Genomic DNA, 18,666 nt, shown 5'->3' with positions numbered 1-18,666 from the left:
CTTTTTCCCCCCCCCCCCCCGGTTGAATTTGGTTTTGGCACGCGCATCTCAAACTCCAGGTCATTACTTATAGGAAAACGCATCAAAGCAGTACTGATCCCAGGGAAATGTCACTCATAACTGGCCACCAGTGGGATTTCAAACCACTGACCACTACTCTTTGAGCCTGGCAGTCCAGTCATTTTGCTACACACAGTCAACACATCTAGTATATTGACTAGATTTGACCTTCCGAATACAATAAGAATATGGAAAATCAGGTTGAAAGCCTTACTAAAATCAAGGTAAATGACATCCACTGGTCCCCCATTACCGGCACAGTCAGTTGTCTCACTGTAGAAGGCGCAGCTTGCCTTTGGTCAGTCCGTGCTGACTGTCCACAGGCACTTTACTGTCCTTCACAGGCCTGGATGCAGATTTCAGGAAGATTTGCTCCACAACCTTCCCAGGGACTAAAGTGAGACTTACAGTTTCCTAGATCCTCCTTTTTGTCCTTTTTGACAAACGGCATTATATTTGCTGGTTTCCAGTTGTCACAGATCTGCCCTGACTGTTTTGACCATTCAAAGATGGTAGAGAGTGGCCTCGCAATGACATTGGTCAGCTCCCTCGGCACTCTTGGATGCATCTCATCTGGTCCAATTATCTGGTTCATTTGAAGACCTGAACTGGGATGCAGAGACTAATATCAGATTGACATTTTCCTCAGTAGACCCACATTTATAAACTTACCATATGACCTCAGCCTTCACCACATTGCTCTGTATCTATTCCATCCTGTTAACAAGTTTCAATTTCTGTTCTAGCCATTTACGTTTCTTCAAAACTGCCATTACTTGACCTCTGGCGTAGAGATAGGATTAATTTCCAGGCTTCAGAAATGTGCAACCCATCTGAAAATTTGACTGGAAAATTCTGTATTCCCTCTTCTACATCATAGAGAAGCTGCACACTTGGAAATCAGATAAACCACAGCAAAACCCCTTTCTCCTCCCCAGTTATATGGCCATGTCCTTTCTTGTCCTCTGAGGCCGACAAACATCACCTCATCTATAGTCCACTAAGCTATTAAACTCCACAATTAGTGGGGCTCTGATTCTTTCCTTCCTTTCATTTTTTTTAACTGTTAATGCCACACCACAAGTACACTTGCATTAGAGCTGTTTATTCACTGAACTGAAAAATCGATGTGTTTGCATCTAATTGACAAGCTTAATTTGAGCAACTGCATATATCTAGTAAGATTACTTTTCATACAGTGCTTTCCACACCTGAATCTCAGGTTACCTCTAGAAGAAATTAGAATAATTATCTTTAGCTTTCAGATAGCTTCCATGAGCCACAGATGCTTACTGAAGTATACCAGCAGGCCAGAAGCAGAGCGAGGATGGTAACACAGTTTGGCTAAATACTCAACCCAACACTGTTTCCCCAGGTTGCCTTAAAGCAACCCTTCTTAAAAGCTTGCCAAGGCACATCAAAAATTTTAGCTTTCAATTTTCAACCTGGACGCTGTGAAATACGTGGGCTTCTGTCCCTCTATACCAATTGCCAAAACTGCCATTGGAAAGTTATTTTGGGGGAGGAAACTCTCTTCCTGCTGTTCCTGAAGCATCTAGTTTATCACTGGGCATTACACAATCATCTAGACGGGATAGAAATAATGCATCAGCTTTCTTGACAGGATTTCTTCCATTACAAGTGCCAATCAGAATCAGAAAAAAATAAACATGGAATAAAACATTAACCAAAAAATACGCGTTCTTATTTTAACTCCACTAACCAAAAAAAAGTCAGTTATTTCTGACTGAAGGAAGGGTTCCTTTTCTGCCAGTATAGGGAACATGCAAAACAAATGAACTTCAATTTACACTACATTGCACACTAGACTGCAGGTAAACGTTCTATGATTTCCACTGAGCTTACTCGGCAGTCGACTCTCAGCTATGGAGGTAGGTAACCAGCACACCAAAGTAACTCCATGACTCTGAAAATGAGCAGCGGCTCCACAAAATCCACATCTTTCCTGGGATCAGCTGATCACATACCAGCAGCTGGGACACACAGGTGGTCAATATAAAAATGACACAGAAAATTATCTACATATAATTTTAGGACCAGATAAGAGCAACGCAGAGGTCAGTGAAAAGCCAATGAAACATTACTAAGACCTGCTCAAGGCAACACTCTACATGGGAGAGCTAGAGACCACACAATGTGGCAGATGTTGTGTGCTGTTGGCAAAGCCCAGGAGCAAATAATGGAAAAAGTAGAAAAAGAAGTAAAATGCACTGAAAATGGAAGGTTTATGTTACATTATTAGTAGGATTACAGCAGAATCCATAATTATAAAGCTTTAACAGTCAGAGATAAAGTTCCTCCCATGTTGCTTTCTCGCGAGCTTGCATGAAAATATGAATTGTCATTTTGCATATTTTATTCTGTGGCTCAGCTACTTCCGGTGGTACAAACCTGTTCAAGACCACTGATTCTTCTTGTACATCTTAGACATGCCTTTTCTTATTTAAATAATTTCTTAGAAAAATAATACAAATATTTTCAAACTAGATAGGATGGAAAGTATAAGTAAAAAAAAGTTCATTTTTATGTACAAAAACTGAGGACCTTTCTCAATGCAACCAAATCTGTTCATCCTTACTGCAAAATATGACTCTTCCGAAGATATTAGAAAAGAGGGGTTTTTTTCCCCCTTTTTCCATTTAGTGACTTATACGCAGGAATTGGATAGCTATGAAAATGTAGTCTACAAATTAGAGATGTTAAAGGCCACTTACTGACTGGCCAGCCTGTCTCTTTATTTCAGTGTTCATTCCCACACATCTTACAATCACAGAGCACATGAATTACTTTTGGAAGAGTTTACTGTGGAAGGTAATGAGACTATAAATCTGCAAGCTGTTTGCTAAGGTTCCTGCACAGAAAGGACTCAAGCAACTGTCACTCTGACTGTGCCACAAAAAAAGGCCAAACCTTTGTCTTTTGGATTACATATCTGATTATGCCATAGCTATTTATGAGCCTGATCCTACTGGTTATAAATTTGCAAAGTTTATTTAAATTTTTAATGAGAAACCTTAATGAGAAATTATGTCTCATTCTTACTTAATTTATATGCAACTTACAAATTCTTTCTTCCCACTGAATACCATTAATGCTTCTTTTGAATAAAAATGCCCTTGACTGGACCATTAGGTTTTTTACTTATACTAGGTTAAAATTGGTGTGTTCCTCATGCCAAAATCATCATTTACAAAGAAAAGGAAACAGTCCATTTTGCAGCCTTCTAATTTCTATTATATTTCTAAGAGTTTTATTTGCTCCACTGAAAGTGTAGCTGATTCAGGAAGAGAGATGCTTGTGTAGGAGTTCAGTGATTAGAACCCTCTGTTTGGACGTGTCAATCTTTTCATCCAGAGCACTTGGGCTCTGTAACCATTTACTGGACATCTTGTATACAATGAAGGCATAATTGTTAACAGAAAGAAAAACAGAGAAAGGAGATAAGTTTATTATCAAATTAGGTAATAGAACACAGACCTGTACTGTAGGAAAATAGTGCTGCAAGGACACATAACATAACTTCTGGGCTGGAAAGTTGTCTGTTTCTTGCCAAATTAAAGTTTACTTCTATTGTCAAGGTTTATATAAGCATTAACAGTTCAGTATCTGTATAACCTTTCTCTACTCATTCCTGCGGTTGATATCTCAGGACCCTTGGTGGACTGTGTTCCAGCGATGGCAGTCCAGACAAGGAGAACAGTCTCAGAACAGTCCTGTAGTCTTTCAGCTCAGGCTATTTCTACTTGGGGTGATTTTTTTCACACCTCACAAAGATATCCCAGAAGTCACCAGCGCTCACAGACCCAATTCATTTAAGAAACTGAATAAGGTTTCAATCTAAAGTGCTGTCACACACATGAAGGATCTTCTTAATTTCACCTTCAAAAACATTTCAGCTCAAGTTCAAGCTGGGTCAGAGGGGAGGAAAGAATCTTATTTTTTTGTTCTGACCTTATTTGCCCTCCCTGTCTCTGGCCTGACAATACAACCAGGCTTCCAGCAAGGTCTCGGTTCCATTTCACTGCAGAAGTTAAGCACTGGAAACAAAGACCAAACTAACTTCTCATCTTTTGTTGTCTCTTCCACATCTATGCCATGATACAATGACTAGAAAGATGAAGAATTTCTACCACCTTTGCATCTCTCTATGGATAAAGAAATAATCTTATTTTCCTGTAATAGAGTACCAAATTAACTTCAGAGTAGTGTAAGCCAACCTTTTGGATACCACCTTTCTAACACTTATATTCTCACAATCTATGTGCACCTGTAGTATTCTGAAAATAAAATATTTTATACTAAAACACAACATAAATATATATCATGGAGCAGGTAGGCCATGATCTGATTTGAGGGGGGCTAATCAGCTTCATATCCTTCATGGATCATAGCATAACAGTCAGTGATAAAAGTCAGTTGGGAGGAAAGGAAAGGAAGAATCTTCCAGCTTCAGTAGTCTTTAAACAAAGAAAAAAATGCCTATGAATCTTTCAAATCTGTAAAAACAGTCATCTACTATTCCAGTTGTCAATAGATAAAACATTGTCACTGAAAATTGTTCCCAACTTTTTTCCTCTAGACATTTATTATGTCTTCCTAACATAGTAAGTCAGTAGATGCAAAAAACATTAAACTGAGTTACTTAAAACTAAATAAAATAAATGTGAGCTTATTTGACATGCTTTATCAGCACTGCAGGTGACTTTCACATACCTGTTCAGGTCTTGTGTTCAGCCATGCTATAGCATGATCCCATATAAGCACTTTCTCATTTTTGAAAGGAGATAGGAAACATTTGAGTCAATATACATTAAAAGTGCCCACAGGTATCCACTAACATATTTAACAAGGCAAAGCCTGATGTTCTACTTCCTTATAGACTCAGCAATTCATGATGCAGTCAGCTCACTTTGAGGAATAAAGAATTAGAAGGTATGCCCTGACTGCAGACTATTTAGTGGTTATGGGAGCGCATGCAAATGGAAGTGGTGATATCTGAGTGGGCAATGGATAGACCTTTCAGTATACTGGCCACCACCAACACAGAGATGTACAAGGAGAAATAAACTGTTCCTGAAAGGATGGCAGGGCTTACCTGATCCCTTTTCTGCATCCCTTCCATACTGCAGGACTGCTCAGGAGGTAGTGTAAGGTGCAGCTCAGAAGTACACACAAGGATCGTGAAGAGCTGCAAGACAGCAGCAAGTGTCAGGTGCTGTACAGTCTCAGTTTCAGGTATGTGAGTAATTCCCAGCAAAAGCCTCTAGAAATATCCTGAATATTAACCTTTAATGAAAAATCCCTTAACGTTGATCAAAAATCAGGAAGGATGCAATAAGCAGAGAATGAGCATTTCAGGAAGGCTTACGAATGTAGAGGAAGGTGACCTTCTTCTCAGATGCATATTTCTGCACGGTGAAGCATCCCTGCAATTCATTACCACTTCTTTATGCTTTTAATGCCTTGTTTTCATCTTCCTTACAGATTTCATGTGTAGCCATAACACAAAAATTCATTCTTAATGCTCAACCACATGTTCAGGAACACTTCAGCTACTCTCAAATTGTCACAGTTACATATCCAGCTAACGTGAAAAATGTGTTTGACAACCACTGCTTTGACCCCTTTCTGCTAATTAGGCCCTACTGGATTTCCAGCTGGATTCCCCAGCTGGTAAGAATCAAGGAAGCCAACAAAAAGAAAGGAAAAAAAAAAAAAGCTAAAAAAAAAAAAAAAGAAAAAAAAAAAAAGCTAAAAAAGCAAACTTGGTAATAAAGGTCAAAATCATCATTAGTTACATTTTTCTAGTATTATCATAGAATAACAGTGAAAAGATCTTATATTTTAATTTTTAGCCAAATACAGTGAAGGTGCAATAACACTTGTGTTATATGGAAGTTTGCTCTTTGCTGTTACAGCAACTTTTGTGTAAACCTTTGGTAAAGAGATTGAAGAAGCAACAGTAATCATGGTACACTTGGAAGTTGCTGTGGTGTTTATTTTGTCCCTGATGAACAGCTGCTATAGTACTTTGCACCATTAAAATTGTTTAGTTAGTTTCTTAAATGCTAAAAGCAATTTCTGCAGGGAATTAATTGCCTCTCTAAAAGCTTTAATGATTTTTTTTCTTATTTTCCATTTCAGAAATACTTTCACCAGCTATAGATTGAAGACCAATTCTTGTAGTGTCAAAATTATGCATTGACAATGACAGGTCACTAAAATTCTGCTTATCCAGCAGGATGAATTTCATTGCAATAGTTCAAATTCCTGTTAAAGGCATACTTCTCTCTGCAGGCAGGAGAGTAATCAAGGCAGGAGTGGGGGGAGAAATCCAACCCTGCCATCTGGTTGAAGAAATTTACCTTTCTGAAGAGAAAGGACAGGATGATCGGCACGGCTTTTGCTATGAGATGAACCCATGAACAATTCATTAGCTGTGTGCTCTATATTGAAGGATATCTCAAAATCTCTGCTGGGATCTATCCTTAGACTAAAAATGCTAGGGTGTGCTTTTCTGGATCAAATGGAATCACAGCTTTGACCAGCTTTATTTTAGCTTTATTTTAGAAACTTCTGTCTCATGCTTGAAAGAGTGTAATGATAAACACTCCTTCCGTTTAGCACAGTTCTTGGCAAGTTCACAGCACTCCTCAAGGTCTTTTTTTTAATTATCTGAGCTGCAGCTAACATTTCCCTAAGAACCAAGCTGGAAGAAACATCTGACAAACTGACAGAAAAACAGATAAACCCAAACCAAAGTTTGTATTTGGTTCTGTAGTTATTTGTATTATAGTAGTGTAGGACTTTGGAACTAATGTTAGGTTTTATGACCCTCTTGTGAAAGGTGTTGTTCAAATATATTTCCTGTTCCTGAATGTTTTAGAAATACATACTAAAAAGACCCAAGATGGATGCAGAAAGGAGGACATGTTGGAAGAAGAACCTCAGTGGCTAGTACAGTAGGTAGTGTCCTCCAAGTGTCACTGGTACAACTACAAAGTAGTCAATGATTTTGTAGATACGCTATCAAAGAAATTCCTTTACAGAAGATTCAACGTAAGCAAATACTTAGCTTTGCAATGCCACCTCCCTCAAGCATGAGAGAAACCATAAACACCTTTTTTGGAGGAGGTAATAAACTAAAGGTAAGAAATAACATTATGGGAAAAAATGAGACATCAATTCAAATTTAAACAGCAAATCAGATTGACAGGAATAAGTATTGCCTATTAAGGGATCTGTGCAAGGACAGGTCTGCAGTCCAGTATTAGAATAAAGACTATAGTTTAAAGCACTCAGGCTTTTTGTAATAAAAGCTATAGGCTGTTTTTTCGTGGCACAGAAAATATTGTCTGTTAAAAAACTAAACCAAGGTAGGTGCAAAAGGTATACAGCTGGGAGGAAAGAATTAAATTCTAGTGGCAAATTCCTCTAAGTTTAACCTAGTGGAACACTTCTGGTTTTATAGTATAATTTTTCCTACAATTTTTTTATATTATTTTGCAATTGGCTGCCAACTCTTCTATATGTTTTCAGGATTTCAACATACTTACTACACTAACTAAATAAACCTCTTAATATCCCTTTGAAGAAAGGTAGAACTTCCATTCATCAATACCATCAGGTTGGACAGAGCAAAAGAGGAAGACCGAAGTTCAACTTACTTTTAAGAGTTCCAAATATAGCTTCTGTGTAAGACACCCCTAAATTCCCACTATTGTCAATGGAGATCGCAGTACAGTCCTGGAATCTAGGGAGCTGAACAGTTAATGGGGACAGGACTCCTTTTCTTATCTATAGGCACCTTAGATAATCTAGATCACCTTAGTCAGCCTAGACACCTTAGGGTATCTAAGATGCTTCAACAGGCTGGCAAATATGGCAGAGGACTCCTGGAAGACCCATATTCTTTCTAATGCGACAGCTGAATAGCAGGTAAGAAGCCCCAGAGTACCTATAGCGTAACTAGACATGTGTATTTAGACAACTGAATCCTACTTTAGGTTTCCACTTTGGGAGCTGATTGCTCTTAAGGCTCTGCTGATTGTATTAAGTCTGATTATTGAGCTGAATGACACATCTGAGGTGTTTGCTTGAGTGAAATCAGAAGCTCTCAAAGTCAAACAGCAGGCTGATGGTAGTGATCCCACCGAAAAAACCATCCCTTGGTTTTCTTCTCCTGTTGTTTCGTTCCACCTTCAGCTGGACAAGGGTGACCATTTAACAAATTCAAATTCCCTGTGTTAAAAGCAAAGCTATAGAATCAGTTCAGGAGAATTATTTCTGCACAATTACATGCTGTGCAGCCATTTGTGAAAGTGTAAAGTCAGCTTAAAGCAGAGAAATTGATATGTCACCATCTATTGATAGTGGTTCTAATAGAAGGCAAAGGACAAAAATCAGATTTATGTAAATGCTACTGTTATCCTCCCAGCTAAAAAGTGAAACTGGCACAGCTCTATTTCTTTCTACTGGGCAAAAATACTTGCATCTCATATGCTATAGATAGAAGCCCAGTTTAAGAATGACAAAAATAAGATGAAAACTTCAGAAAGAATATGTGTGGATTATTCAATTCATGCAATATTATAAATTGACAGAGCAATACATAAAACTGATACTTTCTTGCCATCTCAGTGAATCAAAGCATTTAAATCCCAGATTACCCTTTTTGTTAATTTCTTCAGTGATGAAATTATTTACTTGTACCTCCCAACTGACTTGCAGTTTGTCTCTCTGGGATCCTTTGACCTCTTTCTCACCTCGAAGAGTATACTACTTTGTAGGTAGTCCAGTGAAACAAAGAAGAATATATGGCAGAGTGAATGGTCTACACATCATAACTTTGTCTACAATAAACATGTACAGCATTTTGCAATTTCTTTTAGCAATCATCACACTAAAAACTTTGTTCTCCAGAGGCGTGAAACTCACTCCAGTATGAAAGAGCAGAGCAAGGTCTGAAAGTCACTTAAGTTCCTATTTAATGCCACTCACTTTCTCTGTTAGTCTTACATACCAAGCAAATACTCTTTTTTATCTGAAGGATAAGAAAGGCATGAACAACAGCTACTAACATTTCAGAACATTTATCTGTAAATTTAATGTAAAGCTGCCTTGAGGAAAATGTTTTATCTAGTTATTCTCCACCCAAGCTCATGGCAAGAAAAACTATTATGTTTTTCTTAGCAGATGTTTGCCTAAATCATTCTTTAAATGATGCAGATTTTTCTACTTCTATTGACATTCCTTAGCTAGTCTACCAGAAATGTTTTCCTAATGCCCAATCTAAATCTCTGTTGCTGAATACTAAGCAATACTTGAATACTTGTCTTGGATGACAGAATAGGGAATCCAGTTATTAAACATGAAAATGTCGATACAAAGCTTGAAGGAACTATAAATGTTTTGGAACCCAGAGAACAATTTAGTAATTTCTATTTTGCAGCTTATCTGAAAATGGTTGTCATGTCTGCCTGCAGTCTCTCTTTTCCGAAACTAAATTTTACGTCTTTCCATATTTCCTCATTTTTCAAGATGTCTGACTATGTTCTGTACTTTTGCTAGTTGGCACACATCTTTTTTGAGGTTGGAGTGCCTCAAGGTCCAAATAAAGGGCTTAGTAGTACCAAGTAGAGCAGAACAATTAATCCATGTGACTATTGCAAGATACGCTCTTACTTAATACAATGCATGTCATTAACACTTGTTTCAAATTGAGATATGCTGTAGGACAAGATATTTTTCTCTAAAACTGCTATCTAACCAGTTGTCTTTTTCTTTATGCTGTTCCACTAGAAATTTCAGCCCCCAAATTTGCAATTCTTCTTGAACAATAAATTTAATAACTGTATTCTCATTTCTGTTACCAAGTTGTAACAAAATTGTTGAAAAATACTGAAGAAAAAAAAATCCCTCAGAAACCACATAAAGTTCTATCACAGTAAGTATTTCCAATCACTTTTACCTGTTCACCTTAGCAGTTAAATCCATGCCATGTTCCTTTATCTTGCTGCTCAGAATAGTTGAGATTACTTCTATGTATAGGTCTTGATTTGCCATTGCTACTTAATCTGAGAGAGTCGTTATCTGCTAGCTGTTCATCAGCAGCTGGCCTATAGAATGGCAAAACTCTTCCATAAAGTCAAAAAAATAATTCTTCTGTGTGCAGGCAATAAATATTCCTCACAGCTATTAGATTTCTTTGGATTTGGATCAAGGAATAAAAGATGAAGTCAGTTTTAAATCTTTTTAACTACTTTAATTAACACTTCCCCTTCACACAAATCTGATACAGACATACTGATCATGAGCTGGAATGTATATATGCAGAGGTAATACAACTCATCATCACTAAAAGTGAGATTTATATAAGTTTTGCACAACTGCTACTGAGTAGGTGGCATTAATTTTTTCAGGAATATTTCAAATATCCTTTTAAAAGCCAATCAAAGATCATCTTGATACGTCCTTTTAATTAGAAGCTGAAAAATTTGATCCTTATACTGTTGTCAGGAGCATATTGCATGCAGGGATTGAAATACATTTGATTGGCTCCTCAATGGGTAGCTTCACTTCAAGCAACAATTCTAGAGCACAGATAATTGGTGCCCTGCAGCTTTCCCCACTGAAAATCAATTGAATTTCCATTACGTTTCAATTGTCTTGCAGTGGGAAACCTACAGGGTTTCGTTGGCTGGTGTTTTTTTAATATTACCTTCTGCACTAGAGAATAAAAGTTCTTAATGCTTTTCCCTAGGTAAGCTACTAGCAACACAAGAAAATAATCAATGCAAACAATCTGCTCTCCATGAAACTCCCTTCCCAAAAGGGCAAGTAATCTTCTCCTGTACTGTACTGATTTTCTCATACTTCCAAGCCTTGCCTCAGTCACCACAGTCTGCAGTTATTTTTGCAATGTGTTCTTCACCTAGTACTTCATCTGGAAATGTTTTTCTATATGATTATTCACAGCAGCAAGCACCATACCCAGTAGCAACACGTGTGTAGAGTAATGCAGTACTTCAAGTCTGTACAGCTCAAAAGGCAAAGAAAAAAACCATTTATTTTGGTGTTCATTAGTTTACAATCCTGTAAATAACAGAACTATCTTTCCAGTTACTCCTTTGTCCAGCCAAATCATGTGGCCATGTATATAACTGAACACAGGACAGACTGAGGCAAAGTGACGCAAGGTTTTGGATCACCACTTCGTAATTCCTTTCTCTATTTACAGGAACTGCTTTCACCTTATTAGGCTGCACAAGACACGACATCCATGTTGACTCCTTACTATTCTTTGACCCCCAGATGGCCAGTACTGAAGAAAGTTCTTGTAGTCATGAGGAGAAATTTGGAAGAATGTAGCTCCGTGTAATCAAACACAGATTTATCAAGCCAAAGTATACATCCATGGCCTTCCTTATTTTAGTGACAGCCTTTGGAGACAGAGCACAGTGATATTTAACTATCTGTCAGAACAAATGCAGGTGGCATTTGGGAAATAAAGGGGTAAAGGAAAAACTAGTGCTTTATTAGATCAGATCAATTGAAAGGGATTGTTCTTTGAATGGAGGACTGTTTTATTAACAGCAATCTCCCATGCCTTATTCTGATATTGTTACATGACTTTGGAAAAGTCAGGGGAAAGGAAAGCATTATTTTAAGCCTTTAATCAGGTACCAGAATCAAAGATTTCTGGAGAGAGAAAAAATGGTGCACAATCTTGAAATGAAAGTTCCAATAATGTGGTTCTGAAACTTTACCTTCAATTTTGTATTTGAATTTTACTTAAACTACACAGAGTTGTTTCCATTATCTTCATTCAACTTACAACAGGAATTTATTTTCTTTACCTTTTTTTTAAAAAGTAATTTTTTTAACTTTTTCACTGGTGAAATTTACCATCTGAAATGCCACTGAATGTTGATATTCTAGAATACAGTTACATTATTCCTGATCTCTAAACAATTTCTGACATTTTAAACAACACAGTTCAAAAGTAAAAGGTCTTCTCAGCACCACTATGTAATGCTGCTCAAAAGTACTTATGCACCAACAGCCATAAAATGTCTACCAACACTTTCCAATATAGAGACGTTATCTGTGACTCTAAAAACTTCACTTAACATTTTCAAGTTACAAGTTGTATTTTAAATGCATTGTCCCCATGTAATGCTGGAGTTAGATCAAATGCTTGCTTCCATAAACTTCAAATATGTGCCAAATTCCAAATTTAATTCACAAAGTATAACCAATGACATACTAATGGATGCTACATTAATATAGCTATAGAAACAACATTACATTAATTAGAATTTTGTAAATGCTGTAATTAAGATATTCAGTGACAGCTGCCTTTCCTGTCCCTTAGCTTCACCAAGAAATCTCTCAGCACTACTTATTTTGGAATCGTCAGCTGCACGGGTGCAGGAAGAGCCATCTGTTGGCATTTTTTAAATGTTAACTGACAGAGGTTCCAAACAATTGCTCCTAATACTTTTTTAAAAAATCCAAAATAGCATTAATTATTTTAAAAAATTCTGTATCTGACTTTGGCAGAATTTATGTCATTAGCACTTAAAAATGCATGCATCTTTGCCTTCAGATCTGACTGATGTACTCTACCAACATAGGATCAGAATAATACCGTTGCCTTACATGCATAGGTAAAGCACTTTAATGTTTTATCCTTGGTCATATTTGTAAAGCTTTATTACCCAAAAGAGATATGGTCATCTACCAAAGGTCTACAAAGTCACTCTGTGGATACTTGTTCTTCTGCGTTGTCAAGTCAAGGTTTATTTTTCCTCACATTTGGGACTTCCATGGGTTCAACAGAGATCATTTTGATACCAGTCTACATGACCCTGCTTTCTTTTCTGTAACCTTAATATCTTCTTAACCCTGCTATCCTTCACATACAGGAAATGCAGAAAGCTACCAACACTCCTCTATGTTAAAGTTTTTGCTTACATATTCTAATTTCTTACTTACTTCAATAGACTTTGGATCTTGCTCGTCAGTGCAGCCCACACCCCCCCAAATCTAGCATTCCTACTCTGTTCATTTAATCCCACCATACGAAGCCATCTCTTTGTGAATAACTTTTCTCCGTCTTTGATGTCTACACCCTCCAAACAATCTGTTGCTGTTATCAGACCTGAAGGAATAATGAATTCAGTGAATTACACATTTTTTCCCTGTGTCAGCAAGCAGATGGCAAAATTCTCAAACTCATTCATCATTTGAAATTATATTGGAAGAGCCTTCAGTTTTGCTGTGTGGGAGCTACATGAATGACAGACATTCTTGCACATCCACATTATCAACTAGGTTAACTCCATGGTTAACTCCTGTGTCCCAGTTCCCCAGTCACCAACACTACAAAAACGTTCATTTTCTCTTGAAATCTTTGGTAAACTAGCTCTACCCTAAGAAAAAAATTTGCTGTAACTCTGGGAGGGTTTATTGCAAGGGCAATTTGCAACAGTCAGTATGGATAAGGTAGCATCAGGTCTCATTTCCTACACCCTGCTCCACCACTACAAAATTAGGCTTTGGCTGCAAACTGGTTTAAGTACCTTGAGTCCCATCCAAGCTATTCAGCACGTATACTCTGTAGTACACGAGAAAAAACAATGTTCTGCTGGACTGCAGCTCAGCTGTCTTATCATTTCAAAAACTGCAATGAAAACAAGAATACCAAAAATATTATTTATACTCTAGGGCCACAGGTAGCTCAAAAAGAAATGGAAGAAAGTTCGAGGTTGTGTTGTATAAGACATATAGGGCTGCACTACTGCTGGATTTAGAGCTTTGAGCAGAGTGGATACAACCTCTCTGCATCACTTCGCCTCAATCTTCATATTGTAGATGTAGCCGTTAAGCCTCGAATAGAAGAATCTTTTCACTCATCCAAGGAATTGTTCCATTTAATTTGGCAGTGTAGCTCCTCAGGTGGAACAAGAGCAACTTCCCCACGCTTCCGCTGGCAGAAGGTGGTTGGGGCAGGACTGGGAGCACGCATAGAAGCATATGTGATGTTTTGGACTTTTAGTCTTCCAGAAGCAGAAGTAGAGCAAGCCTGTACTTTCTAAGGTGACTTCTGAGTCAGTACAACGGGTTATGACTGCGCCCAAAGATGCAATGGAGTCTTTAAAGAGCTTCATTAATAAAATATCAATAAAGCATAAATAAATCACTATGTCAAATAATCTTGTTGAAATATAACAGCTACTTTGCATGTCTAAGCATACCACAAATTGCTTGTAAATCTGATGCTATGGCTTTTATAGCAACTTCTGATTTTTAGCAGCCTGGGGCACTCTAAGGAGAGATTTTTTTTAAAGAGGTTAGTAGATAGAATGAAAAATAGACTGATAATCTCAGAGCCTAAATTTTCAGTACTGATTCCTGTAGTAGAATCTAAACCCATGAACTGTGGAGTAGAGGGATTCCCTAATAAGCATGGGGAGGTTTGTTCATCATAGAACAGGACATGCAGGAGCCAGTCTTAGACTAAGGAACCAATGAATCTTTTGTTATAAAAGAATGTACCTCAAATCCAAAAAATATTTGGGAGATGCATTATCTGGGACTAACCATCCTGAATCCCTTCCCAAAACACAGTACCTAAGCTCTTTTCTGTGAGCAAGCAGAAAAAGAGTTCATTCATTTATTTTAAACTACCCATCAGGCTTTCTCGTTATTTAGAACAAGCCCTTGTGAAGTGCAAAACCCAAACTTAATTCTTGTCTTTCACTGAGGAGTTTGAACCTGCTTCTCAAGAAGCAAACTGCCTAGTTCCATACCATGTAGGAGGTCAAAGTTTCATCAGTATTTCCTTAGCCAGTGACTTCTTAGCATAAATTATAGAAACCTTAGTTAAAGAAGAACTAGACTGAGGTAGAAATGCTACTCCAACAATAGAGTTCTAGAATTATGTTCATTCTCTTAGGGTTGGGTGGTATGGGTTCACAATTGAAACCGGGCTGCTGAGACAAGTGTTCTGATCCCTACGGTAATGTGTTAAAAATGGGATACTGTGGGGTTTTGGGGGTTTGGGGTTTTGAGGGCGTGGGGGGTGTTGGTTTGGTTTGGTTTGGTTTTTTATTTCAAGTTAAGTAAGAGCAGGAATGCCTTTTCTATAAAGCTTGACAGGACTTAGACATAAAAGAAATACAGTTGCTCACACTTTAAACTCTGGGCCACTTCTGGTTATGGTGAAACAGAACTCTGAGTTTCCAAGAAACTTGCTGAAAATGTTAATGTCCATAGGCATCTATGGTGAGATTAATCTTACTTTACACCTGAGCTGGCTTTACATGATTAAGAGTAATTTTTAATTGCAGTTATCAGAGCTTGTGAATAAGGGTGAATACAGGACCTATGAAGACTCCAGTCCTGTTCATAAGCAAATTGATTAGATTCTTCTATCTTTCATTAACCTGGAACGTATCAATAGCATTGTGCTTGAACTATATAGCAATGTAAAAATATTTTAATTGCTTCAGTAATTTCTTTCAAATTTAGAGATTTCAAAATTGTTTAAAAAATCCTAGGAAGAAATCCTGTAACCTATAGTATGCACTTTTTATTAGCAGAGTTACAAATACTCACAAACAAAGGGACTTCATCAAATTATATGCCTTTGGATCAAAACTACTAAATCAATAAACCACTATGTTAAAAAATAGAACATTCTTCAGTAAAATATGTTAAAGAGTCAGTATAGTTTCCATCAAAACAAGCAATCAAATGAACATAACAAGCACACCACAATCTTTATGAGTTTCCATTTACAACTGATTTATTCATGTTTAAAAATGGAGTTTTGTAATGTAACTCTGTTATGACCTGAAAGGTATTGGTAAATCAACAATTCACAGTCATAATAAAGAGCAAAACTTTTATCCATTTATGAAACTTTTCCCATAAGTTTTAAAATACTTTTTAAAATTTCATTTTTGAGACTTTCTGCTCTTTTAGATTCTAAGTATCAGAAAAAGAAAATCAATGTCATTAAGAAAAACTGGAGTTTGCTGGTCAATAGTATAAAAAGGAGAGACAGTTATAGTTTAAAGGGAAAATTCAGCACCCAATCAATTAAGGACTTCAGGAAAATCTGGGCATAAGTGTGAATTCATTAATATTTCTACTAGCACAATCAGATCCTTAGAAGATGTCCAATGAGTATTTTGCTGCAGTGGTCTGGGACTTAAGTTTGAAAACCTTTGTAAGTAGCAGAAAAATGTAGAAAATGTCTTTCTACTGAGAAGATCTTGCCTACGTGAGTAAAGAATACTTACATAAGGAGGCTTTTCAGGGTTTATATTTTCACACATGTTAGTGACACTTTCAGAGGACTAAAAATTCCCGCCCCATTTCATAGCAGAATCTGATTATATGGGAACTAAACCTGAAGAAAATTTTCTCTTCTAATTCTCCTCTTCTTTCTTCCTCAGAGGAAACTGGAGGACACCAGAACTGATGAAAGAGATTAAATGGGTTTAGTCTGACTTTGCAGAGCAACTGTTAGGGATTCCAGATTTTACTGTTGGCATTAAACATATTCCAATGAAACAAGAAGGTGACAGAACCTTGTCCTTCAGGATTAATGGATAAATTAAGAATAATTATCCTTCCAATCCACAAGGATGAAGGAAAAAGCACCTTTTAATCAAATAAGGAGAACTTGGTTAGCTATTTGACAGTGTTCTCTGTTGGTTTAGGCTAGACTGCACCACAAAGAATCTGTAATAATATAAGATTGCAAAGTAAAACACAGCCAAGATCAACATAATCCAGAATTCTGATTTTGACTGTAGTCAGAAGCAGATGCTAAGAAGAAGGTGCAAGAAATTAAAAACAGAAGATGACAAAAAAAATGCAGCCTCTGCACTCAGCTGCATCCTGGTTTCCAGCAAATAACGCTGGTCCTGCAGCACAGCATGTTGCATTCTTTGTAATTCCTTCTGGCATTAATCAGAATACACCCACACAGTTTGATAGACATAGGCATATCACCCCTTTTATGAGTCTTGCTAAATTCTTAATTCAATGAAAAAAACAACAGGTTGTTATGTTTCCACAAAAACATCTGAAATAGGGAACTGTTTGGCTCAGGAAAACTGCACTTAATCTCTCATTTCCCAACTCAGCGATACCTGCAAGTGAATAAGCAGTGGAAGGGAGACATCGAGACATTCCTACCCATTCTCTATCACATACACCCCCAGGAGAAGAGCTAAGAGAACATAACCTTGATAACTGTTCTGCTCCAACATACACACCAAAGGGATATGAAGCATGACACCCTGCATCTCAGTTACACTGTAAAATATGAGATTATAAAATCTTCAGGAAAAGATATGTTTAGCAATATACAGTGCCTGGCAAAACAATGGTGGAATAATAGAAACAAGTGGATGACTTTATAGTATGACTATGATCTATAAAGTAGATGTAACCAGCTTTGATATTCAAGAATATATAATACCTTATTAAATAAGCTAGTGCAGTCAGGGAGGCAGAAAGACCACTTTGATCTAGTCAAAGATTAGAAGAAAAAAAAAACCAAAAGTAATTGAAATATCAATACTTCTTAGAAAAAAAATAAAATTCTGAAAAACAGCGAACAATGTTATCCCAGGAATATAGAAGTTTCATTTCAATGGGTTTTACTTTATTGTTTCAGCATTTGATATAACTTACAAGAAAGCTTGTACTGCCTTCCCTTTAGGTAGTGTATGAGTCAAAAAGATCATAGACTCATGGAATCGTGGAATGGTTTTGGGGTTGGAAGGGACCTTTAAAGATCATCTAGTCCAACCCCCCTGCCATGGGCAGGGACACCTTCCATAGACCAGGTTGCTCAAAGCCCCATCCAACCTGGCCTTGAACACTGCCAGGGATGGGGCAGCCACAACTTCTCTGGGACCAAGTTCCAGTTCCACCACCCTCATTGCAAAAAATTGCTTCCTAATGTCCAGTCCAAATCTACCCTTTTTCAGTTTAAAAATGTTGCCCATTGTCCTGTCATTACATGCCCTGGTAAAAAGTGTCTCTCCATCTTTCTTATAAGACAACTTTACATATTCAAAAGTGGCAATAAGGTCTCCCTGGAGCCTTCTCTTCTCCAGGCTGAACAATCCCAACTCTCTCAGCCTGTCTTCACAGGAGAGGTGCCCCAGCCCTCTGATTATTTTCACGGCCCTCCTCTGGATCTGCTCAAACAGGTCCATGTCTTTCTTGTATTGGGGACCTCAGAGCTAGATGCAGTACTCCAGGTGGGGTCTCAAGATCGGAGTAGAGGGGGAGAATGACCTCCCTTGACCTGCTGGCCACAGTTCTTTTGATGCAGCCCAGGATACAATTGGCTACCTGGGCTGCAAGAGCACGTTGCGAGGTTGCGTTCAATATTCTATCCACCAGTATCCCCAAGTCCCTCTCCTGAGGGCTGTTCTCAATCCATTCATCCCCCGGTCTATATTGATATGGAGGATTGCCCTGACCAAGGCGCAGGACCTTGCACTTGGCTTTGTTGAACATCATGAGGTTTTCATAGACCCACTCTTCAAG

Source organism: Haliaeetus leucocephalus, unplaced genomic scaffold (genome assembly GCF_000737465.1).
Source record: "Haliaeetus leucocephalus isolate CR32 unplaced genomic scaffold, Haliaeetus_leucocephalus-4.0 Scaffold536, whole genome shotgun sequence".
NCBI lineage: Eukaryota > Metazoa > Chordata > Aves > Accipitriformes > Accipitridae > Haliaeetus > Haliaeetus leucocephalus.
The sequence above is the reverse complement of the archived record's forward strand: the minus strand, read 5'-3'. Positions refer to the sequence as shown.